General features: G+C 38.9%; 1 protein-coding gene across 1 annotated transcript in view; it reads left to right on the forward strand.

Annotated features, from left to right (window-relative positions):
* Nucleotides 1-2,444: 2,444 nt before the first annotated feature.
* Nucleotides 2,445-26,926, forward strand: part of DLGAP2 (DLG associated protein 2) — a gene marked incomplete at its 3' end in the record, with an annotated part of 379,588 nt that continues 355,106 nt past the window's right edge. Inside the window, exon 1 of the mRNA XM_080342897.1 lies at nucleotides 2,445-2,493. The remainder of the gene's footprint in view (nucleotides 2,494-26,926) is intronic.

The following is a 26,926-nucleotide window of genomic DNA, read 5'->3' on the forward strand; positions in this document are numbered from 1 at the left end:
GAGCAATGTGAAGAGGCTCTTGGATACCATGGAGATGGGTACAGTGTAAAAACCTGTATACTGCAGATAAGCAAGTGGGAGGTTGATATCAAACTCCTACCAGCCAGAAACTGGCTTTGTGCAGGTTAAACACGTTAAAGGGCTGGGGAGAAGGAAGCTTTGTTTTAGCCTTTGCCGTGCTGTTTGCCTACTTAATACTTAAGAGAGTGAAGAGAAGCAACAAATAAATGTTTTTCCAGCCTGTGCTTTTCAGTATGACTATTATGATATATATAGCCAGCCTACAAGGAAGGAAGAAGTATGTTCTAGAGCTTTTTTTTCCCACGTTGAAATTGTCTTGCTACTCCAGACCTGCTTTTTCTGTGTCTTCTTTTAATTTGTCTTAATTTGATTAACTGGGTGCTCATAATAAATTCATAATGCTTCTCCATGGTTTGTGAATGTGCGGAAGAAAATATGACAGTTTCACTAGGAACTAAATGTTACCTTATGTCTGAGTAAGACAGTGTTTTTTTTAAATTCAGTCTTTGAAAGCCTGTCTCTGTTCATTTTAGGATTTCTTTGTTCTCTGCTTCTAATTTTTATGCTTTCAATGCCTGTAAGACTGTGCTGTTATTTATATCTGTGGCCATAAGGAAAATGCTATAGTTTGTATGTATGATGTTGTACTCGTAAGAATTACTGGAATTTTTAATTTTTAAAGTTAAGAAACACTGTAGAATGATCAGTGGAGTTTTCAGAAGTTTGTTATTTATGGTCTTGATCCTTCATAAAATACAGTCTGCCTGCTGCCTGTGAAATGGGGTAAGGCAAGCTGATACTTGGGTTCACGTCCTACTTTGTTGCCTCCAATAGTCCTCCCTGAAGCAAACACACTAGTTTTGAGACAAGGGAGAAGGATTTCTGCTTAAGAAAGCCATTTACTTATCAAAAGCTCTTGTGTAGACCAAAAGAGATGAGAAATGATAGTACTTAGCTGGCTTAGCTGAGCATGCAGGAATTCGGGAGTACAAGATGTCCACACATGTACCTCAGTGTGATCCACCTCCTGGTGAGGGTGTTTCTATAGTCAAGGAGCCCTCATGTCGAGTACCTTAACTTCAGGATGGTGGGATTTGCTTAAATGGGGTGGCAACAGAGTGAAGAAGACCAGCACACATCTTGAAAGTAGGTGGCTGTGAACCTGAAGTAGGTTTTCATTCTTCCTTCAAATTTTGTGGACTTCCAAGAGTGGCTGTGGGTGGCCTATGAGGTCCTATGTCATGTTGAGAGAAGGAAGCGCTTTCTGACAGCCTCCAGAAGCACCATCAATTACAGACCTACACCAGGACAAAAGTCCGTGTGTGTGTATGCATGATAGACTGAGCCAGAAGGAATTTGAGAAAAATAAGCTACTTAGTAAGTCAAACGTGTTTACAACATGTATGTGCAATAATGCAGTAAAGCCCTAGATGTGACCATCAGCAGTATTTGCAAAAAAGCAGTTCCTTGCTAAGCTGTTGGGGGCATCTGCTGAGACATACCTCTGGGGATCTGACTCGATTACCCCATGCCTAACATCCGCTGCTTAAACCCAGTTTGTTTTTCCTTTTGTCCACAAGCATAACTTTAAAATTATGCCAGAATAAATGAAGAATTGTTGGATTATTATTATTATTATTATTATTATTATTATTTTACTATTAATAATAATAATAATATAAGAGCTTACATTTAAACACTTCACCTTCAGTAGTATTTAGAGGAGTTGAAAGGGGAACTATTCTTATCCTGCACAGTTCTTGCTAATGCTTTTTGTCCAGGGCAGCTTTCTGACCACAGACTGACTTTTTGGCTTATAATAGCGAAAAAAGCAGAGTTTCACAATGGCTCTGCCTCTGCATGCGTACATGCAGGAAGAAGCGTGGTGAAACAAGTTTCTTAAGGCTTTAATTTGTTGTGCTAGAAGACACAGAAGTGGAAGTGTTCATCCCCGTGGGGTTACTGGAGCGTGTATTCAAAAAGTCCTGCAGGAAGGGGTGAGGATGTAGGGTGCTGCTGCAGGGGCAGTACCTGTCTGACTCTTAGCCGTCTCATACCTGGCTATTCACCTTGGCCAAACAGCAACAGCAGGCTCTATCAAAAATAAAAATGTCTCAAGTCCCTAAAGTATTCTCCTCACTGGATTTAAAAAACTTAATGCAAGCTGTGTTGGTGCTTGGGGTCTTCTCAGAGGTTAGACACTCAGCATTTCCAGACAGTGGCTGTGCCGGCCTCCTGTCAGTAGAAACTGTTTGGTTTTGGTTTTAAATTTGCAGACTTTAAAGGGTGATGGCTAATTTCGGTGCAGTATGAGAGCACAAAGCTTGATCAGATGTACACTTCAGCAATCATCAGCTATTCTGTGTGTGTTATCAAAATATTTATGTACCTTAACATCTCTTTCTTTGTTAAAACAGGTCCTGCCTGGCATACTGCAGAAGCATTGCTGTATTTTACCTGATAGGAACACAGGTAAACCTTTTGCTTAATGAGTTCATGTTGTAATATGATTTGGAGAAATGCAAACACAAATTGGATAATATAGAGAAGTCTTGTTTGCTACTTACCATCATTGTAGTCCTCTTCTAGGGAGTGACAACTTAGATGTTTTATTTAAATTACCTGCTTTCATGTGAAGTTTTTCTGTGTTCTGTTAACTTTCTGGAGCTGCTGTAGAGACTACTATCAGGTCTTGCTTACAAAGTTATTTCTATGAACTTCTGAAGTGTCTCTATTGTTATTTATAAAGTTAGGATTTTGTCAAGAAAAGGGGTTTAATGCTGGAATCTGCAGTCTGGTCCTGTTGATTTGCAAAGGTGCTAAGCAGTAAGTATTATGTGTAGCTCTGACTGCAGATAGATGCTTGCTTTATGCTTATTTTTCAGGGACTAGAGGAATAGAGTAAAGAAGGAATATCACTAATGATGCCTTATGTTGCATAGAAGGAGACTTAAAGTAATGCATTTGTGGCCAGAACAAATCAATTGATGAGAACAATAGCATGGACAAGAAGAAAATTATTATTTAAGTTTACATTCTTTTATTACAAGAAAAACCATTTCTTTTAAGATAAGTTTTAAAATTATTTTTATAATTTTATAAATTGAGTGAAAATGATTGCATATGCACTTGTGAGCTATATAATATGCCTTATTTTTGATATCTGATTAATGGAATACATGTGAACACTTGCGGCTCTTAAAAGGCTTCATTCTCCCTCCCCCAATAGCTACAATTAAAATAAAAGGGTTTGTTCTTTGCCTGGCTATTACTTGTGTTTCAGGTGCAGTTTGCATGAAGGGTAGTTGCACTGAGAACTTGACAACTGTATTGAACTGTGGTGTGACTTGTGGTTACCTGCAACTGCTCAAATGAAAGTTAAAATCTCATTTCCATTTTCATCTGTGAACACAGGAGCAGTATATTATAGTAAGATAGTTAATAATACACCTTTTCCAGCAATAATTTGGAAGTTTTTAATCAATGAACAGATTGCAGACAGACTTTGGCCTTTGTAATTATTTCAAGTTTTCCTGAAAACTGGACTAAGAAAACACTGTATAATGACCACAACCTGTCTATGTGCTCCTGGGCTTATATCCTGTGCTGATTAACTTTCTTAAAATTTTATTTGTAAAATAAGAATTTGATACAGATTCCTTTGATGACCAAATGTTCTTGACTTGTACAGAAGTATATGAAGTAGGTGTCAAAGCCAGTGTTACCTGAAGTGATGGTTGGAGCTGGGCGGTAAGACTGACCATTTATCCAAAGAAGGTGAAATATGCCTTTATTATCAATATCAGGAAATACATTTATCTAAAATGCCAATCACCTTCAAAAGTGCTTCCATTTGGACATAAAAGAAAGGAGGAGCCTGCTAGGGTAAAATTTGTTTTTGAAAATTTTGAACTAAGCTCTTTAGAGAGGAATCCTATTGGCTTTTGATACCTAACAACTGCTGTGCAATTCAAGTACATTTAGGTATGAAAACAACTGTAACTTCTATTGCTTCTGTGTGACTGCTACAGCAAGTATTTTCATGCCTACGTATTATATAGTTGGGAGTTGCCAGCAGTTGCAAAATAAATGATGTCTATGTGCCATTTCCTCCATTTATGGTGTTTAAATACTTGGTGGAGAGGAGGAAAAGAAGACTTTAGAGAGGACACAGGCAATTTTTCAGCTCCTTTCTGGTGGAAAAGAACAACTGAATTTTTGAATTTGATTCATTGAGTCTATTAGAGATGGATGAACCATTTTCTTGTTTGATTATATCTGAATCAACTAGTCCAAGCTAAGAAGACATTAATTAAATTTGTGTAAATGTGGAATGTGCTATTTGCATTCAGATGTATACATTGTATATAATCTTGTCCAGCTCCATTCTCTTTAAGTGAGCTCAGAGAAATGCCTGATAATGAGCTTTACATCTTTGTCTGTGTTGAGCTGCTGACATTTGGAGGAATTCAGCAATATGCAGACTTCAGTGTTGTTTGTAATAAAAAGGAGAGAGGGATAAAGAGATGGATTTGAGTGTGGAGGTGGGATGGGAGAAAAAAGAGGGGAAGAAACGTTAAATGAAATCTCCAAAACCATTAGGGAAGAACACAGATGCTGTAGGGAGTAGGAATGGGTGAAAAAAAGAGACACAGATGTAGTTTCCCCACTTGTTCATGTCCATTCAGCAGTTCAGGAGCGCCCAGCTTGGGGGCCTTGGAGTCCTTGTTCCAGAGTGCCCCAGGACCAGCCCCTTTCCTGCTGTCAGCACTGGAGCTGAATCCCAGGGAGAAATGAGCCCTTGGAAGTGATGGAGCCAGTGCTGCCAGGCCATCCCTTCATCTGGTCGCCTTCGGACCTAGTCCAACCGTGATTCTTAGGGAATATATGCAATTAGCTTTAAAGTAGTATGGCCCTGGATTGCCTGTACCCTAGAAAATTGTGTGTTCTACTGTTCCTTCCTACACTGTGTAAGAATGTGAAGTGGCAACACTTACTCTGTCAGTATTGATGTTCTGTATTTGTAAACTGGAGAAGAGACATATGCGTGGAAAGAAAGGTGCACGGGAGTGCTGATCACTGTCCCCTTGTGAGGCTATGCTAGTACTTCTGCTACGAACTTTTATTTTCAGTGTTTATTCTTGGCTATAAAAACATTTCCTGCAGAGCCTTTCAAAAGGGAGGATAAAAAAAGTAATTCAGCTGCTCCACAGCAATGCAGTTTGGAAGAAGACATATTTAACAAGATTAGGCGTTTCAAAGGTTAAAGAATGATTCACTTTTCAAACACATAAAACATCTACAAAATTTCAGTCTCTAAATAAAACAGTGAATGCTGCAAGCTAGTTGCTCCCATTAAGCTTTTCTAATAGACAGTGATGTTTCATTTCTTAAGCGTTAATTTATTTGTGGCTTTCCATTAATCATAAATATATTTTGATTACTAAATTAAAAGTTTGTATGTCATGCACCAGCATAATGTATGTTCATTATCACATTAAGTGGTATTCAGAACCTGTATCTATCACATACCCTGTACCTCAAGAAGCAGTAGATCCCAGACCAGACATCTTTATTCTGCACTTCCTTCTTGGGTGCCACAGGAGTACTGTAGGAGCTGTTTTGATGTCCCTTCTCAGTTTCTTTCCATCTCCCATAAGTTAACCAGCCAGCAACAACTAGGGTGCATTAGCAATTATAAAGCTAATTGGAAGAAAAGCAGTTACATGCTCTGTACAGGTATTCCTAACAAGATCATAAGGGGAAACAGTGTGAAGGCACTGATGACCTGGTAGGGAGCAGCTTACTTATTTTCTTGAATTATAGCCCTCTCTCTCTCCAGCTCCAGCTGGGAGAAATAACCCATACCTTTTGATGGACACCCACCGCCCTCTGTGTATACATGCAGCCAGCTCTAATTCCCTTTATAAATATTTTCTAGTACTGATCCATGGCTTGCCAGTGGGAACTCTTCAGCCAAGTCAGAAACCTCCGCTCATGGTCACTTTTGTGAACCTCAGGCAGAGGTGAAGGCCCCATGTTCTTCTCCCCACTCTCCCCTGCTTAGCGAGGCCCTCAGTTATGATAATGCTTTGGAAAACTGTCCACACGGTATGAGCAAAACACTCTCTTTCTACCCTCCAAATGAAGATAGCCATCAAATACAATACATTTTGGTACTCCTAAAAACAGAAAAAAATTGAGTGGTGGGAATGCAACTTTGAAACAGAGAAATCAGTGTTCCCTGATGTGGGTTGCTTTTTATTTAAATGTATGTATTTTTAAAATTTATTTTTGTTTCCAGTCTTTCTTGAAATAGAGCTCTTCAGGCAGTATATGTGGGTTGTTTAGCTGTAGATGCTTTCATACAAATAAAAAGAAGAAATATATTGGAAAGCTTATGCTTTTGTATATACTGTGTTTAAGCAGTCTTAGACCAGATAAATGAATGATTTGGAGTATGATTTTTGTTTATCCCAGAGCTCCCTGTATTATGATCTAGCACAGTAAATAATCCTCAAGGTGAACACAAATACACTTGGTGCAGTAAAACGTGAGTTATCAATGGGAGTCACTAGCAGAAGGCACTCTGTGTGATTTTTACCATTGCTGCAGCTGTTAAATGGACATTCTTGTGCTGCAGAGGTGCTGACAGCTGTGTGCTTTGTCTGCTGCTGTTGTGCTCTTGACACACAATTATTAGTTTCCTGTCATGCAAGGAAATTGCACAAGCAGCTTCTGTTCTATCCTTTTCCATCACAGATGTGAATTTAATATGTTGTGGACTGCAAATTTTGGCTCATTTTTTCCACTGAAGATCCCAAAGGAAGGAATGAATCAATAGGCACTTTTTGGGTTGATCCATTCTCTGGTGCTTTAAGCTTGCATTTCCTCTCCGATAGCGAAGGAGAGCATAGATACAATAAAGAGCATCCGTACCTATCTGGCTGACTCGATTCTGATAAATAGCTCTTTTAGACTTTAAACAACACTCTTTTTAAAAAGAAAAAGGCAAAAGGAAAGAAAAAAGATTTATGTTGTCTCAAGTTCCGCCATCATCCATTTTCAGGTCAGCTCTTGTGTACTAATATTGGATTTGCACAAGACGTTAAAACCTTCGTTATAATCATTCGCTTTTGTCCAGTGCATTGGCTAAAATTACGTTATAAAAAGGTGTGACCACTGTTCTGCTCTCTGCAAAGGATGAATAATATGTGCTTGAGAGAGTGGTAATTGCTTTAGATACAAAAGCAGGAGTTTAATAATAACCATTCTCTTCACTGGGTAAAGTATAGCCCAGGACGGTAATGTCTCATCCTTTACTTGTTTGCTTTTCTTCCTGTTGCTTGAAGAGCAAATATTGAACAGGAGAAAAATCTAAGGTTGTATTAAGATAGTATTAAAAAGAATTCCTGCCTGAAACTTTACTAAATTGGATAAAGAAGTTACAATAGCTTTTTTTTTTTTCCTTAACTATATCTACAATTGTGTTGCTTTAGTAGCTTTTAAAATAAAAGGAGTGTGGATTGGTGCTCAAAACCAATGTGTTTTATAACCAGCAAATGTTGTACCAACAACTACTTTGTTGTTATTTTCTTTCTTTTTTTTCCCCCATATATACATATTTATTCAAATGCAATGGATGTTTGTAAGAAGAGCCATACAAATAACTGGGCTTGCAGTGCATATGTATGAACTGTGCAGTCTGATTTCACAGAAGGAATCACAGGACAATGTTCAGAAGCCAAAGTCCTGTTACAAAAATAACTTACCATATTCACTAACAAATCATCATCCATCTGAACATTTTGAAGTATTTAATTAACTGTGATCATTTTCTGTCTTGTCCTGTTGAGATAAAGAAATTTTATTCATGTTTAATAGAAGAGGAAGTCAGATTATCAGCTGGTGCAATACAAGAATATTCACTAGAGTTACGTATCACCCTCTTTAGAAGTTCTTCGCTTAAACTGAGATTGTCCTTATACTTTCAAGATGTAGCTATAGGTTTTTAGACAGTTCCTGCAGGCTTCACCTGCTGTCTGCTTGCTGAGTTCAACATGAGCGTTCTCATTCAGGTGTTCAGCTGCAGGCTGCCTGCTGGTACTTTCCAGCCCTATTTCCATGGAAATGGGAATTAGGGGGGTGAAAATAAAGTGAGAGTAAGTAAGTATTTTCTTAATCTTCAAGTTAGTCTAGAAATTCTCATACCTTGGTATCAGGGTTGTTTTGCTTTTAGTTGGACTGGCATATGATGTGAACTTTTGCAAAATAATTTAAAAAAACAAATAAAACCTGTCATTAGAGCTGTTATGAGCAATACCCATTATCTTAATGCTGCAGAGGTGTCTGGGATCACCAGTAAAGGATGAAGAAGGGAGAACTGAACTGGACTATGCAAGGATAAACTGATGAAAGGGTGTGAAGCAATACCCAGTGGCAGAGGTGATGAGCTGTGACAGAACTTCTTGTCAGACATAGCTTGCATTGCAAAAAATGTTGACAGCAATTAATTCAATAATGCCACATGAACCTGGAGGAGGAAAACATCCAGTTCAGAGAAGATCTAATTTAAATGCTCTGGGCTGGAAGAGAAAGAAAGGATATCATCTAATGCATTCTGAACATGATGTAGGGGTCTCGTGTTTCCTTAGGTATTCCTGCTCTCCTTTTTTCCTCCATGTTACTGACACTACCAGATCACCAAAGTCAGGACTGTGGAGCAGTCGCCATACAGATGGGTATATGGTGAGGTAAACTTTCTACTTACTGCAAGCAGTATATTATATGTACTCTGCTGTCCCTTCCCCAGTGGCTGAACCCCAGCCACGGCTTTGTGTTGGCCTCTTCTTGGGAAGATGGTGTTTGGGGTCTCTAGGCCAAGCTGCTATTCCTCGTATTTTGGCCAGTGACCAAAGCAGCAAGGAGTGAGAAACAGGGAGGGATCAGACCTGCACCATGCCCCAAGGAGGATCAGCTGTACCCTCTTCTTTTCTGACAGATGCTTGTGTGGCCTTTCCAGGCCTTTTATTCAGCTTCCCTGATCTCACCACCGAAAACTTTTCCTGATACATAATTTGAGCCTTCCTCACTGCAGCTTAAACTCATAAATATGTGTGGATGATAGGTGCCTCGTGTTTCTCAGGTCCTTGCAGATATCTTTTAAATACCTGAAGACTTTTTATGCTGTTGAGGCGTGGAAATTACTTTACAACCTTGTGAGATTATAAGGAAAGTATGTTTTGTTCAGTGCTGGACACACGGGGGATAACTCTGCTAAAGACGTGTGTAAATTTCTAGTAACTGTGAGCTTGGTTAAATGCTGTAAAGTATTACATGTTCATGAAAGTTCTAGAAACACCTATACATATACACAAGGGCACAGTGCTGGCTCATGGTCATCCTGTTGTCCACCAAGACCCCAGGTCCCTTTCTCCTACACTGCTCTCTAATATGTAATTTCCCAACCTCTACTGGAACCTGGGGTTGTTCCTGCCTAGATGCAGGACTCTACACTTTCTCTTGTTAAATTTCATCAGGTTATTCCCCGCCCAACTCTCCAGCCTGTCCAGGTCCCGCTGGACGGCAGCACAGCCTTCTCCCCTCTTTCATGTATGTTGTTGTAGTGTACATGTTTTCGAAGTAACTTGTTGAAATATGAACCTTTTTTCACCCCCAGATTTGTTTAGAAGAGAATGCAGCTGCAGCAGTTCTCTAACACGACATAATCATAGATTCACAGAATGGGTTGGGTTGGAAGGGACCTTAAAGATCATCTAGTTCCAAGCCCCCTGCTGTGGGCAGAAACACCTTTCACTAGACCAGGTTGCTCAAAACCTCATCCAGACTGGCCTTGAACACTTCCAGGGATGAGGCACCCACAACTTCTCTCACTCATGACTGGTCTCCACTTGGACATCAAGCTCTTGAGCGCCATTCTTTGAGTGAGACCAACCAGGCAATTCCTTATCCACTGCGTAGTCTATCCATCAAATCCATATCTCTTTAGTTTACAGACAAGGATGTCATGCGGGACAGTGTCAAGTGCTTTGCGTAGTCCAGGTAGATGACATCACTTTCTCTTTCCTTATCCACCAACATTGTAACCACATTGTAGAAGACCACCGAATTTGTCAGGCATGAGTTGCTCTTAGTGAAGCCATGTTGCTGTCACCAGTCACCTCCTTTTCCATGTGCCTTAGCATAGTCTCCAGGTGCATCTGATCCATTATCTTGCTGGGCACAGAGGTGAAACTGGCTGGGTTATAGTTTCCCAGGACTTTCTTTTTTCCCTTTCTAAAAATGGGGGTTATGTTCCCCCTTTTCTAGTCAGTGGGAACTTCACCAGACTGCTACATATTCACAAATACAATGGATACAGGCTTCACAACTTCATCTGCCAGTTTCCCAAGGACCTGCAGATGCATCTCTTCAGGTCCCATGGATTTGTACACCTTCATTTTCCTTAGATGGTCTGGAACCTGATCTTCTGCAGTGAACAGTTCTTCATTCTTCCAGTCACTGCCTTCTGTGACTTGGGCAGTGTGGCTAGAGCATTTGCCAGTGAAGACTGAGGCGAAAAAAGTCATTGAGAACCTCAACCTATATCTCTATATCATGGGTAATCATATAACCATGTGACAGTTCCCTAAACACGGCATAATCTCTGATTTTCTAATGTCTCATATCCTGTTTTTTACACTAAAGAAACTCTCATATGCTGTAGTCTGTGAGCTTTCTTCTTCCAAAAGACTTAGTTGATTTGGGTAAATATGTTAACACTGGCTATAGACTTGAAAAATAAGGGCTTGCTTTGTTTGATTGTTTTTTTAGTGCTAGTTCAAATCACAGAATCACAAAATCACAGAATGGCTGGGATTGGAAGAGACCTCTGGAGATCATCTAGTCCAACACACCTGCTAAAGCAGGTTCACCAGAGCACATCACACAGGAATGTGTCTGGGTGGGTTTGAATGTCTCCAGAGAAGGAGACTCCACAGCCTCCCTGGGCAGCCTGGAAGGGGATCTGATAGTAGGAATTAATGTAATTTAAACAGGTAAAAACCAGGAGGTTTGAGTAAAGATACCAAATCTTTCATTTCATTATTCCTGACTGGGTGGGTTTTCACTTTTTCATTTCCTGATTCTTTTACACTAAACACAGCCCACGAGGTGAATTTAAGCTTATTACCCAAACGCTGGTTTTCATTGTTGTTTTCTCTAGCTTTTCTCATATCTACAGAAGACCAGCAGCACAGGGAGCACAGCCATGAGGAACCGGAGCATTGGTTTCAGAATTTGGCTAAGGTGTAATTGGCACTGAAAGGCAGAGAACTTGCAGTGATGTTAAAAATAAACCTGCAGACAGTGGAAGATATTATCTTCTAAAGTTAGTTTGCATCCTGTGGGTCATTTTAGACTTCTTAGTACTGCTAAATGTCTAAATAGAAGAAGGAACTATACATTTTCAGTCTCAAACCAACCAGAAGACTGCCTTGTCTTACTGAATTTGTCCAGCATAATTCACTAAAATCTGGTCTCTGTGTGGTACACAACTACAGGCAGTTTGAGGTAGACTCAGACTTCAAAGAGGTCAGGTTTGTCATGATCACAGCACGGTGCTGTGGTGCTCCAATCTTTGCACAGTGTCCTAGCTGGCTACTAGCATAGTACAAAGTCCTTTTTGGAGTTCAAGAGATGTTTTTCTCCTCTCCTGATTGCTATGAGAAGTTACAGTTGTGCTTCACCAGAATTACGTAGTCTTAAAAACAAACAGTTGAGCAAGAGATTTCACTGATGTTGAGATGTCACGTTAAATGTTCCAAGATCAATAAAACATCCTCTCCTGAAAGGAGAGTGCTGGCTAGCCCCTGTGCTCTTGGAACTGGCTATAAACCATTAGCTGTAAAATAGCACTTTCACAACAGTCTCATTCTCATATGTGTGAGGGAATCAGGGGCTGAAGAAGGGGCTCTAACTCAGTGAAGCTTAATTCTAGAGGCAGACATGTTAGTATGTGTGTTTGCAGTCTCTGTCTAACATTGTGAGAGCCCTGGTGGCTGAAGGTGTGTAAGAAGGAAATTCTTTCCAGAAAAGAGCATCTCTTGCAAGAAGGCTTACTTGACCTTTATTTCTGGAATGTTTTGTAAAGCATTCCCAATGCATACAGCTCAGCTGCTGAAGGAAGAGAGAAGTGTACATCAGCAGCAGCAGAAGCTGCAGGCAGCTCTGATAACTGGTCATGTTAGTAATGTGACTGAGTATTGCTATATGAAAGCAGTATGTAGTATGACTGATTTCTATATGCCAGAGTTTGGGATTTTTATTTTTCAGTGCTTTCATCTATTTCTGAAATAGTTGTGCAGGCAGTACAGAAATCACGTGGACTGAGGGTGTGTGTATGCGTGTGTAAGCGTACTATACACAGGCACTGTCTGGTGGAGGAATATAGTTTTAAAGTCCACTGGCAAAATGTACGACTTGGCCAACGTAGTGCAGCATGTAGGTAGAGTTAAAGAGCTTGTAATTGAGCAGAAAAAACAAAAGACAGACATTTCTACTCATACAGTGAGTAAGTAAAATGTTAGCACTGTTTTCTAGAACAACTACCAGTCCATGGTGAGGAGCACAGGCAATTCGTGTAGCTGTAATGCTGAAGGAGTCTTGGATTCATTGGTTTCACATGGGTACAGTAGACCACACCAATGTTTCATTCCTACTAGAGGAATTTGATTGTGGGCCAAAACTGTTCCCTCACCTTTCAAAAGCCTCAGGAGCTTTTTTTCCCCATTTCAGTAGTGTCTTGTCTCTACAGCTACTTTGAGGCAAGTTGGAAGTATGGACAGATCTCTTGCTTGATATGGTTTAATCGTACATATTCAAATGTGTGAAGTATAGAAGTCATAGATATGTTTGTTACAGATTTATTAACATGTTGATTATGTTCCTTTTTCCCTTAAATCATAATTGAACTGTTTAAGTAGAGTGTTATCCTAAAAATATATCCTTTCATGATCTGGGAAGACTCCCAGTCCTGAGAGGAGCAAGCAATACAGACAGCATTCAAACTGACCATCAGTCTTTTCTCCTAGATTCACTTCAGCTGTATTGTAAGCTTTGTAGAAGCTCTTCAAGGTTTTGAAGAGCGAAGCTTTTTTTTTTTTTTCAGGGAATGTGGGAATAGTGGATTTTGTCCCAAAAGTTTCCTTGCAAAAATAATGTAAGCTAGAAAAAATAAGGACTAGAATTCACATTGCTCACTTCTAAGAAGAAATCTGTTTCAAGAAGCTCTCTTTTGCTTTATTTTGTCCTTCTAGACCCCACCACTCCTCTACCACCCATTTTTACTAGAGGAGTGGGAGCGTATGAGGAATTGGGTTCTGTATCTAAGATACTCATAGTGTTAGGTAACTTTTATTTTCATAAGATGCCCAAACAATGTTTTTGCTGTAAGGCATGATGCTTAATTTGGAGTAGTCTGCCATATGCTTTGGACTTGTATTTAACTCCCTAGGACTGAATAACAGATTTTAAAAGATGTAGCGTACAAGCCTCTCCACAATTAAAACCATGAGATCTGTCTTTTCTTCCAGATGTGGGTTTTCCAGAAAAGAACATCCCACTTCCACTGACATACTGGTGGAGATTCTTCCAGATGTACCTTTTTTTCTTTCAGCTGACTCTATTAATGTACATTTTTTCTTCTCCTTCATATTTCTTTTGTTTGAGCTGGTGGGGTGTGAGTATTGAGACATACATTTTGTTATCAAAACATCTAGGTTGTTCATGTTTTCCATTTAAAGATAAACTACAGTGATATTCTCTATGCTTAAAATGTTGGAGGGTTGGTTGTTTTTGTTTGTTTGCTTTTTGTTTTGTTTTTTTCTATGCTAAAATGATTTTATTTGTAGTAATGCTGTATGACATGGTTCTGTCTTTTGGGATACTATAAGCACCGTAAGTAACAGCTGCTAATGCCTACAGTTGTGCACAACAGGCAGTAATTTAACCACTGTCTCCTTTCTGTCACAATGGGAGATATCAGGCATTTCTGCACCAGTAATGCATGTGATCCCCAAAGCTGTTAGTGCTGCTTATTGTAGAAGTATATTACCAGAAGCACTGTGGCACTCTCTGCACTTGAGATTGAACTGTAGCAAATGCATCCACACGTGGTTTAGTTACCTCAGTATGACTCTGCTTTGGGTAAGACACCAGCTATATCTCCAGAGAATATCTCCCAAACTGCTAGTCAAGAGGAATGATGCTGTTGAGCAGGGAAAAGCAGAGGAAGAGCTTAGGAACAGCAAAAACTGTCCTATTAGCTTATCCTTCTTGGGGCAAAGATCACTGGGGCAGGAAAGGGGCAGAGAAGGTGAAGATGTTTCACCAGAAAGGAAGGTAATATTTGTGTACCTCTATGAAAGTAATTCTACAAGATTAGATGTATGTAAATTATATTAATTTTATTAAAATATGTTGATTTGCTAGACTTAGGCAGTTAAATGCTTGAGTAAAGAAGCATGAATTTGCAGCTGACCCAGGCTGCTGTCCCAGGCTCCCCCAGGTCTTATGTGGACACAGCTTAAAATCAGGGAAGAAGCGAGAAGCAGGAATGCAGTGCCAGAGAAACTACGAGAAACATAACTCACAACTGTGCTCATCTGACAGCAAAACCCAGGGATGAATCATCTGAAGGTTTTCAGTGGTATATATAGGAAACCTAAAGTTACCAAAGAATAACGAAGGCATGACAAAAAGCTATGGGGGCAATTTGCAATCTTTCTTGCCTTATATAAGGGCTTCTTGAATGTCCTTTATAGACCAAGGACTGATCCTCTGTACTGTACCATTAAAATTTCTTGTGAGCCAGGAGCCTCCATACTGAACCTGGGCAGAACAATGCTGGAGGCTTCAGCTGACAGAACTTTAATTCATGAACCACCTTCACAAATATATTTGGAAATTGTGAGTCACAGAAATCAGCCCACAAGGCATAAGAAATTACATCATGCTTAAGCTGTAGGTGATTATAAATGTAAGGGATATCACATACACTTCATGGAAAGGGAGGTATATTTTGAAAATACTTGAGTATTTTTTGCTCCCTTGCGCATTTGGAGGGCAGTTGGAGGAAGTGACAAGGAATTGAAAAACCTGAAGAGGAAGGACAAGTATAGTGTGAACTGTTACTAATGTGTCTGAAAGGAAGTCTCCTTTCTTTTGTTGCCATAAAGACTTAGAAATCATGTACCATCATGAGCACCTCTGCACTAGGACTAGTGATCCATGTTTCGTACACCTGAGTGTAAGTCTTGCTGATGTATTCTATTTGAACTCAATATATAGATATATTTATATATATCATGATTCTTTAAAAAAGATCATTAGAATTTTTTGCCCACTGCTGAAATTTTCTAACTCTCTCCTGTTTCTATGGAAACTGTAATAGTAAGAAGACACAGTAAACAAATGTACTGTATTATAAGCCTCTTCTTTAGCAGGACATTCATTTTCTTAATAACTGTCCAAATTAGTCTGGTGACAAGTATTGTGCATTTGATAATCTGAACAGTGAGGTATCTATTTCATTTTTGCTGAAGACTTATATTCTATCTTTGAGGGCTTTTACTTTGGTCTTTAATTATTTCTCTAACACAGTGTTGGGTTGGTATGTGCCAGTGGTTAGTACATTACTGCTGGTAATACTTGCTTAGCTCAGAGGAGAGTAGTGAGTGCTTAAAAATGTTTATAAAGTGCATCAGAAATAGGAAAATATTAAAGTGCAGAAGGACGCTTGTTACTAGCTAATGCAGAAAATAACCACTTTTGCCTGTGATTCTTTTGAACATGCTCGTGTGGCATGATCTTCCAGGGGCATAGCTGGAAAGGCAGAGCCTGCTGTCTAAGAACAAAGAATACGCCTTTCGTGGAACAAATGACGTCTCACAAAGTGGAGTGTTGTCTTCCGGAGCAATGCACAATTGCAGACCCTGAAGTGTTTTGTGCAGCAACAAGAACTCCCTATGTTCTGGACTGCCAAATGCTGCAAAGACAGCAAGGAGGTTGACTTCCACCTGCCTCTGCTCTGCCTGGCAGGACTGGCACATTGCAGGCAGGTTGCAGGCAGGCTGCAGGCAGGAGCAGGCTGTGCATCCCCTGAGGAAGCATGCCCTGCATCCCCCCTCCCTCCCTGAGGAAGGACCTTGTGTCTTGCAGGCACATGCCCCGAACCAGGGAGCTTGGGTCAAGGAGGAAAACTTTGTACTCACTGATGGTACAATGAAATCTCTACTCAATTACTGATCTCACCTTCTGTTTTAGAAATGAACCTTCCTTCTGTGAAACCAGTTTTAAGATTGCTAACTGCTGCTGAAAGGAGTAGTTAGGTTTTGCAAGATAAAAACTGTGGATAAATAGTTCAAGTGGCTCAGTGAATGACACGCCTGTGCTGTACTTCTGGAGTGGTTTATGGGGAGTGAAAAAGTCAAAGCTCAAATAGCCAGAGTTAGTTTGGGGGAAGCCTGTGTGGTGTTGGTGTGGTTACTGAGAATTTACTCTGAACTCTTTCTCTGGGCTGCAGGATGGCAATGAGGCAGTCACCTTTACTTCAGTTTGTAACATTAAACACACTTCAGCAGCTTATAGAGAACTGCCATACAATTAGCAAGATACTTTACATTTTCCTTGCTATGGACAATTTATGATGCTTATGTCATTGAAGGCCTGCTGTTTTAAGTATTTAACAAAAGCAGTTGATAATGTTATTAAATGGTAGTTGGTTTTGAAAATGTTGTTGAGAAATTGATGGGGATAAGGGCACTAATGAAGGAAAGATGTTGATCTGGAGGAACATAAAGCATTGCTCAAAACCTCACTGTTCTTCTGGTGATGGTAGTGGGAGACACCAAAACCCCCAATTTGTGGGTTTTTCTTTTTAGATTCTTTGGTGGTGTTCTGAATATTGCTGTTGCTACAGGGAATGAGATAATTGATCTGACTTGGAAACTTTTTTGGATTTTGGACAATACGATGACGAATGGTGTTCCTCAAAGCCACAGAATGCTTTGATGTCCAATAAGAAGTAAGCTGTTGGATGATGCTGAAGGTATCTGCTTCTCTCTGTGCAAACACAAGTGTCTTGGTATCATCCAAATGAGACAGCTTCTTTAGAAAGGCCATCAGATTTGACAGGGACTCTTCAGATACTTTCTGGCACTTCAGAGACACCGGCTCTGTGTGGGAGCCTCCCATGCTGAGACAAGCTTCTTTGTGAACATGAACTCATGGTGCTAATGAGGCACATCAGCCTGCATAGGCAGAGAAAATGGTTTTGATGGAGATGATAATACTTTATTTTGCTTGGTGTTTTGTTTGTTGGTTTGTTTTGGTTTTGTTTTTTTTTTTGTTTTGTTCTGTTTTTCATGGGAGGCAGATTGTAAGTATTCAATATGATTATGTTTCCGTTTCTTTTATTAACTTGATAGAAAATAGATTGCATCATGCATCATTCCATATATAAAGAGGGCTTATAAGAAAGACAAAGACTTTTTACCAAGGTCTCTATTGATGGGGCAAGGGGTAAGGGTTTTAAACTGAAAGAAGACAGGTTCAGAATAGACATAAGGAAGAAATTCTTTTACAATGACAGTGGTGAGACTGGAAGCAGAGAAGCTGTAGATGCCCTGTCCCTGGAAGTGTCCAATTTCAGGTTGGATGGGGCTTTGAGCAACCTAACCTAGTGGGAGGTGTCCCTGCCTATGGCAGGAGGGTTGGACTAGACGACCTTTTAAGATCCCTTCCGACACAAACCATTCTATGATTCCATGACTTTTTGGTTTGGCTGGACTTCATGTTTTTGGAATTAAAATTCAAGAAAGGGTAAACTCTGAGGTAGATTTGATTGCTTGTCCTTTTAATTAGTGTGAGATTCACCTTCACAGTGAAAGGCAGGTTTTGGCCTTAAGGTGGACATCTTCAAAATCTCAGCCATGAGATCTCTGTTGGAAATCATTACAAGTAATAGTTCCTGGGCTGCATCCGTTCTTTTCTGCTAGAGCTGGTCTCTGACTTGTTTACTCAAGTAATTTATGTGTGTGGAGTCATCTTCTTTCTTTGAAACTCTACCATTTAAATCCTTGTGGAAGACATCCTATGCCATTTCATTGTGTTTTATTTTGTTGAGTTGTAACTCAAGAGCATCACAGATCACAGATATATTCTGTGATATTTTGTGTTTCTTTTTCCTTAGGGCCTTTCATAACTCAGCATAGACAATAACGCCAGTCTTGTCCCTTGTTGGTAGTTATTTTCATCCTTTTTTTTTTCTTTGGCAGCTTTATCACTTTATTAAATATTTTGCTGAAAATCCATGCCTAATGTTTTGCACTTCCCTATAGAATTTTATGTGCTTATTATTGTCTTTCTTGTTTTGCTGCCTTTCTTTTTATCTTCTAATTTTTCTCTCTATCTTTTAAAAAATTTATTTATTTTAATCATGTAAGAAACACTTCCTAGGTTGATATTGACTATACTTACACTTGAGTAATGTAGTCTTTTGGGCTAGTAGATTCTTGCCTATTTGACATTGTGTAATGCTCTGCTGATTTATCTGAAAAAAATCTTTCAGCATACCAGCAAGTTATTGACAATTTACTCTCAACAGTAAACTGCAGAGCATCCTTAACTGTCACTGACATCTTTGCTTGGCATTTTAGAAGACATATGGCTCCCTGCAAAACTGTATTGTTATTCGACTTGAATTCTGTTGCTTTCCTGTTGGATCTTTTGACTCAGGTATAAATAATATACCATAAATATTTCTTTTCCCATTCAAGGAATCTTCTGTTAGCCAAGGCTTAACCTTGAGCATTGTAGGAGAACCTGGGATGTTTAGCTTGCGGTACAAATACTTTGGTGTTTTGTTCCTCTCTGTTTCCTCCTGGCATAGGATGGTGTGAGATTTTCAAGAGTCAGCTCATTTAGCAGCAGAAACAAAGATATGGGGGGGTGTTGTTTTTTTTGCTTGGTTGGTTGTGGTTTTTTGTGGGTGGGGCATTTAGTTAAGGATGGAACTGTCTTTTCTATTTGCACTCTGGACAGCCAGGGTGAAGGTAAGGCTGTCATACCACAGTGCTGTTGCTCTTTAGACTGAGTTTCCAGACTCCCACAGGCAGCACATTTTCTCTAACACGGTTAATTCCCATTGCCAAGGATTTGTTTTTCAGAAATATGCTTTCTTTCTAACTATCCTGAACGGGCATTTCCAAAGTTCTTAAATGACAATAAGCCTCATCTCTAATTTAGGCTCTCTGGCATGGTTGAGGAGTCTCTCTCTTTGTGTCCTCATGATCATGTTCTGTACTGTAGCATTTGATATCTCCTTGTGGATGGTAACCGTTAACTTATAACACAATCTGCCTATATGCACAGTTTCTCATGGCATTGATGGCTAATTCTGTATATAGTTTAATGAAATAATTTTACAGTAATTTTGGCTTCTTGAAGAATGTGATATATGTAAGAGTTCAGCATAACAGGATTTTTTTTTTTTAATCCACTATAAAACCGCATTTTTCATTGTAATTTTATCTATATGATTTGTTGGCCATGGGTTTTTAATACGCTTTTACATTTTAGCTCATTCAAATACTCAGAGAAGAGCTCTAGGTCTGGAGGAGGATTTGAAGAGGTCATGTAGTCTCTTCTCCTTGTCCAACACAAGCTCTGCTTGTGCCTGCCAGGAGCTCATTCCTGGTGGTTGTGGAGCCTACGACAGGTTCCACAGCTCTCTGCAGTAATGTAGGTCTATGTTTGATGAGTCTTATTGCTAGACATTGCAACATATTTGAGACTGAATATACCCTATTGCAACTTTAAACTTAACTATTATAGTTCAGTCCACCACAGACATGGAGAACAGATGATTTCTGTCTCTTTTGGCAATGGCACTTTTTGTATCTGGAAACTATTGCCCTTGATTTGCGATTTCTCTTTTCCAGGAAAAAAGGTGTTGAAATATTTCCTTGGCACTTGACCATTTTTTCTAAACTTCTTGGGAAAAGGTAAATCTTGCCTTGTACTATTTCTTTCAAAGTCCCTCAAGCATAATATGAGTGCATTGAAATATCCTTTTTCACAGGTAAGGAAATATGATTAGAGTTCATAGATCACAAGAGTGTTTGCCCAGTAGTAATTTCTTAAGCCCAAATTAAAACTTTTTAAATTAAATTTTTGTTAAACATTTGGCTCTTTTTCTGGTATTAGTTGAAAAGCAAGTAACATAAACCAACATGGTAGCCCCAAAGAATTAATCCTTCTTGAGCTATGTGAGGTGGAAACACACTAAGGAAGTCCTAGTTTAAAAGCTCAGTTTTAAGAAGTCAATTATATATTCAGTTATGAATCTTCTTTCTTTCTTTCTTTTTCTTTCTTTCTTTCTTTCTTTCTTTCTTTCTTTTTCCTTCCTTCCTTCCTTCCTTCCTTCCTTCCTTCCTTCCTTCCTTCCTCCCCTCCTTCCCTTCTTCCCTCCTTCCTTCCTTCCCTCCTTCCTTCCCTCCTTCTCTCCTTCCCTCCTTCCCTCCTTCTTTCTCTCCTTCTTTCTCTCTTTCTCTCTTCCTTTCTTCATTTCTTTCTCTCTCTTTCTCTCTCTCTTTCTCTCTCTCTCTTTTTCTTTCTCTCTTTCCTACTCTTCTACTTTCCTTCTCTCTTTCTCTCTTTCCTACTTTCCTTCTCTCTTTCTCTTTCTTTCCTACTTTCCTTCTCCCTTTCTCTCTCTCTTTCTCTCTTTCTCTCTCTCTTTCTCTCTTTCTCTCTCTCTCTCTTTCCCCCAGCTCTCCACCTTTGGTAAAAAAAAAGCATTTTAAAAAAGTATCCTTGTTCCTTTATATCTCCTGATCCATACATAGTATCTAGTTCATTCAGTTGAAGTAATTAAGGTCCAATCCATGCAGAAAGGCAAGAAAAATATTTAGCATATTCCATTAATTTCAGCCTTGGAATTTTTAACATGAAAACTTCATTTCTGTTATTGACTTTGGGATGCACAATACTGAAAGTACAGCAGTCAGTGAGTAAATGATAGTAAAAAATTAGTTGACTGATTACAGTGACCCTTGGCTATGTCTGCATTTAATATTGGCATATTTTTATGAAACAACTACCATCCCAGTGATAATCCTTGTTTTCTTTGCTTAAGTGTTTTTAATTGAATATGTTCACATTCAAATTACACACTGAGAAGTAAATCTGTAGGAGTTTAATGACTTTTTTCTTATATTATACAAAATATACAAATCCAGTTAGGCATATTGCTGCAATGATGATTTTGAACATTAAGTATTTTATGCAAATGAATTAAAGGGCATATATGCACATAGTAAAGGCTGCATAATTGCCTTCCATGTAAGTTTTTTTCTCCTGCAGATTTCTTGGTATTAAAACCTAATCAACTTTTTTACAGCCTGTGTGTCCTAATTAGCTTTGAAATGAAGGAGCCTGTCTAGGATGTTCACTAATGCTTCTGGAGATGCTAGTAATGTAGTATTTTAGAGTTCAATGAGTTAGTTTGTTATTCTCAGGATCACCTCGAGCTGGTTAAAAAATGCAAAGATTATTTTCAAATATGACTGTGTAGATTAAAATGGTATGGGACTGGCTACTGGGTTCTCTGTCATCACAGGCAGGAAAGTTTCTGTAGGCCTGACTCCTTCCTTTATGAGGATCTGATACACCAAAACACTCAAAAGTGTGTTCCTCCAAGGGCATAAGGGAAAAATAAAACTGGCAGAAAAAAGTATAATGTAAGATTTTCAGTAAAACAAAAAAAATTAGCAGAGGAGTAATCCTACTGTAGTTGAAGAAAGATATGGTATTGGTGATAAAAGAAATTAGAGGGTTTCAATAAATATTTCTATTCTGGTTTTGACTTTTCAGTTTAAAGTCCATGTATTACACAAGTCAGTTAGACTCTCTGTAGCAGTGGTATCTATGAATAAACTTGGTATCTGTAAAGCTGGGTCATTTACATCTGGAGTCTGAAAAGATTTGTTTGAGAAAGTTCTCCGGTTCATTGTTAATACTAGTATAATCCAATGATAACTGAGAAATCTCTATAGGTGTAAATGTTGCTATTATACTAGTATTCAAAGTAACAATCCAGATGACTCCAGAAGCAAATTAGTTTCATTTGATATAAAACCAAAATCCTGTCTTGTCTTTTTTTGTTAGTAAGCAGTTGCAGGTTTAGATTCTGTAGTGGGTTTTCACATGTTTTTAAGAAAGTAGCCCTTGCCAACAGACTTCTTCTTCAAGATTTCAGTTGATTTCAGCCAAACATGTGTACAGTGCTGTAAACTGTTTGACTTAATGCAGATGATTTTAAGGCCATTGATGTGCTATAGCACATCACAGACTTAATAGGCTGGTTGAAAGACAGATGTCAAAAAGTTGTCATGGTGGCAGTGAAAAAGTGCTGGTTCAGGAATGGCCGTGCAACATGTGGCACCAGGTTCAACCCTACTCAGCACTAAACTGGAGATAAATATGAAAAAAAATCTTCTAAAACTTGTATCTGAAACAAGCAATTGGAACACCATGAATGGAGTGGATAGTGGTACAAATCAGTCTCATTGGTGTCTAGTAAGCAGGACAACTTCCAAAAAAATTATTCCGTTTAGGAGAAGATGAATCATAGAATCATAGAATGAAATGGTGCATTGAAACAAAGAAAAGAAGATCACAACACCAGAATCGCAAATAATATATTACTGGAAGTTTCAACTTTTCCTATTCTGTGGTCTTGGACAAGGGACTCAAGACATTGTTTTAAGATAGTTCTGGGAAATGAAGGACTGACTTACTGATATGGTATTTAAATAGAGGAAGAGGATTTCAGAATTGCAAATAGTGTTCTTGAAATTGATATTAGTACATTGCAGTTTTCCTGCATGCCTTTTTTCCTAGGAAAAATGCATGGGCATGCAGAAAAGGGAAAAAAATACCTCTTAAGATCTGGGTAAAATGCATCACAGTCATACTTAGGGCTTGATATTTGGCTTTTCAGAACAGAGGTGTATTTTTGTTGAACCAGAAGAGCATCACTTCAGAGTGAAAGCATCATTTAATACAAGGTTCTTCAATGTGAGAAGAGTAGAACCAGAACCCAGACAGACTGCATAGAATGCGAGTTTTTTGATGGTGAGGATGGTTAGCCAGTGGGACACACATTGGCCATGGCAAATTTTTCATCTGTAAATAGCTCCCACTCAGATCTGTTTTGCCTCTACCTATCATACACGAGGAATTTGGTGTTGACCCTTTCAGCTCAGAGAGGCCAGGCCTGTTGAGTCAGAGATGTATTTCCAGAATAGGCGTGAGACATACAATAGGATTTCTAGCCAGATAATAACCCTTTTGAACACCAGGCTCCTTAGCCATTCTGACCTTGGTTTATGGGAATTTGCATGGTAGTTGTCATTCAAATAGCTTGCTAATGAACTTTGGATAAATTTAAAGATCTTCATATGTGCTGCTTATTTACTTGCTGTACTTATTTACTTGCGTAGCTAGGTGCAGGCACTGATTGCCTTTAAGTCTGTAATTGCTCTTTGCCAATTTTGCTAAATATAAAACTAGATATTAGCTGTAGTGAGGTAAGCACCAAATTTTAAAAATACTGAATTCACTTCCTTTGTTATTCCATCTGCACTATTTTTTATTTCATTTTTATTGCATGTAATTTTTCTGCAAATGCTTTGAGCGTTGGTGTTTCGGTGGCCAACATGCAGATGCTGCTGCCAATAAGACAGTTACATAGAGCTGATATGTGCCCCTTTAAAAGATTATGGTTTAGACAACCAAAGTGACTGAAGTTTTTGTGGGAAATGTAGATGTCTGTGGAGAAATGGAGACTAAAGTAGATAATTTAATGATTCTTTACAGATCTTTGCAAAACAATGAACTATATGTGAGTTGATGGCAATTAAGGGCTTCAGGAGCAGGACTAAATGCTTTCTTCATCACACCCTGTTACCTGTACAATGCAGCCAGCATATTCTCCCGAAAATTACACTTGAATTACTATCTTATTCCAAGCTGTCTGTAACTTCAGAGCTTTTAACTTTAATCTTAATGTTACTGTGGATAGATCTTTCTGTCTCTAAAGTGATCATTAGTTATGCAGATGAACAAGCTGCAGAGTGATTTCATAGCAGTACCTGTGAATGAATCTGGATGTTACGCGCAATACCGAATATACAGGGTGTCAAGCTGTGCCTCGTCGAGAAGTACAGCCATCCACTAGAGCAATCTGCCCCACCTCCAGTGATCTTTTATCACAAAATACTCAAAAACTTTTCTAATCTGGTTTTGCACATGAGTAAATACACATGCAGTATCCTAATGCATCTAGTTGCTGAATTCAAAGTCAAATTTTAAACGTATGCAAGTGTTACGCGCTTATGATACGCGTGATGAATGTGGCATGCATGGGCTTAAGTGCTGAGGCATGTTTCTCACATCATTGAAAAGTGTTTCCTGAGCAGAGTGGCGCAATATTTTACAGTGGGACTTGTGTGGATCTTTAAATAGTATTCCTAGAAAAAGAAGAACTCAGGTTGTTGCCAAGTTGATGAATTCAGGTCCAAAGTTATTTTTAAAAAGAAAGCTCTAATTTTTTTGAAGTATTTTTACTATATAAGTGCCTTGCCTACACAAGAGAGTAATTAAGCAAAACCAACAAACTGACAAACAAACTGAACAAAACCCCAAACAGAGTTATATAACAATATAAATGCATTTTAGTTGCATTTAGTCCTACTTCTAGGAAAACATCAACCCTGGTAAATCAGAAACATGTTAATTAGTTTAATCAGATGTGATAGCAAATCCATCTCTGTTAAATAAATAACTGCATCACTAGAATTTGAAGTAATGGTTCTGCAAACATTTCACAGGGACAATCCATGGAGCTGAGTAAAGCTGTACTGATTTCAAGTGGGTTCATGACAGGTTACAGGATTCCTATGCAAGAAAACATTTCAGGATTGATTTACAAACCTTATTTACTTATTTTTTCTTCAGGGATGTGTGTGTGAGTGGTGGATATACACTTACTTTCACATTTGAGAGAAATAATTGGGAAATGAGGAGAATGTCTTCTTATTTTCTGTCAGAGGGGTGTAACTTTATGATTTCATAAGTCTGTGATTCCATGATTATATTTTATTGATGTGATTATATCTTGTAAGCTCAGCCACAAAAATCAAGTCTTGTCATAAAATTGTAGTTTTTCCAAGCACACTCACAGTAGAAAAACAGTAATTTCCGCAGTTGGATGGATTGGAGAGTAAGTACAAAATGCTCCTATGCTTTAAGGATTTTATATTACTCTTTCATAGCAATATGAAGACCAATTCTCCAATGAGTTCTTATATGCTGATGAGCCCGTTGTTTAAAAGTGAATCTGAATCTACCTTTGTAGGCTGGAGGCACTGGCAAAGCAGGTTCCATGTATCATGCATTGCAAAAAGATCAATCCAAGACTAGTGCAAGCTAAGATTGTTGACAACCTCTTAACTGAATTTTATAATGGGAATGATAATGTGTGCTTCAGAGAGTGGAAATTTTAAACATTATTAAAAACTAAAAGCAATTACAGTGACTCAGAAAAAAATAAATACAATAATTGAAACTAGAAAAGACTATAATGAGATTATAATGGTACAGTAATAATAAAAACAAATAATAAGCAAAAGAAGATTATGCTATCAGATATGTAAAGCTCCTGACAATAGCTGGTGAAAAGAGTGGGTAAGATGGATGAGGAACATTTTGGAAACCTGATGAGGCAGTAATTATCTGTGAATGGAGCTGCAGAGACACTACAGCTGTAAGAGACTGCCCTCTTGGAGAACAGGTCCAAACCTTGCCAAATCTGAGCTGTCTCTGTACATACTCCAGGAATGCAGCAAGGGGAGGGCAACTGGGGCGTGTGATCCACTTTTTGAAGGGGGAAAGCTGAAAGCAGAACATATCTTGATTTACTCACGTTCAGTCATAAATTAATTTCCCATCATACCAATTCTGGCTTCTGATACTATGCTATTTTAGCAGCGATATTAGAATCCAAAAGTGAGAAATGACGTAAGAGAAAGATCAAAATATTGATTTTATTTGTACTGAGGTAGCTCCCAAAGGTCTTTTGGAACTTCTGATTACTCTTATTAATGTTTCTACAAACTTAGCAGTGACAGCACCTCAAACTTGGGCTCATGTTGCCGGGGTTATACGTGCAGCTGCTTCCACAAGGGCACTGTCTATCTGTCTTTGTCTTGTGTCCCGAGAGGGATTTTCATTGATGTCGAAATGGGAAGAGCCAGTCCTGAGCTGGGCGGATAGGTCCTTTTTAGGAAAGCTTTTGATACTGTTTCTCGCAGTATCCTTCTGGATAAAACATCAGCACACAGGTAGACAAGTCCGTAATATGTTAGGTGAGCAATTGGCTGAGGCTTATATCAGCCTGGAGGCCAGTCAGCAGTGGGCTTCCCCAGGACTCAATTTTAGCACCAGTTCTCTTCAACATTTTTATAAATGATCGGGACACAGGAATCAAATGTACATTATGTAAATATGCCAATTATACTAAATTAGAAGGTGCTGTGGACTCCCTCTAGGGTAGAGGGGCCTTAAAGAGAGATCTGAATAGACTGGAGAACTAGGCAATCACCAACTGTAGGAAATTTAACAGGAGCAAGTGCCAGATTCTCCATCTGGGATGGAATAATCCTGGTTATATTTACAAACTGGAGGACAAGAGGCTGGAGCCCCATGGAAAGAGATCTGGGGATTTGGATTGATGGTGAGTTGAATATGAGACAACAGTGTGCCCTGGCAGCCAAAAGGTCTG

Source organism: Nesoenas mayeri (assembly GCF_963082525.1).
Source record: "Nesoenas mayeri genome assembly, chromosome: 3".
Classification (NCBI taxonomy): Eukaryota; Metazoa; Chordata; class Aves; order Columbiformes; family Columbidae; genus Nesoenas; species Nesoenas mayeri.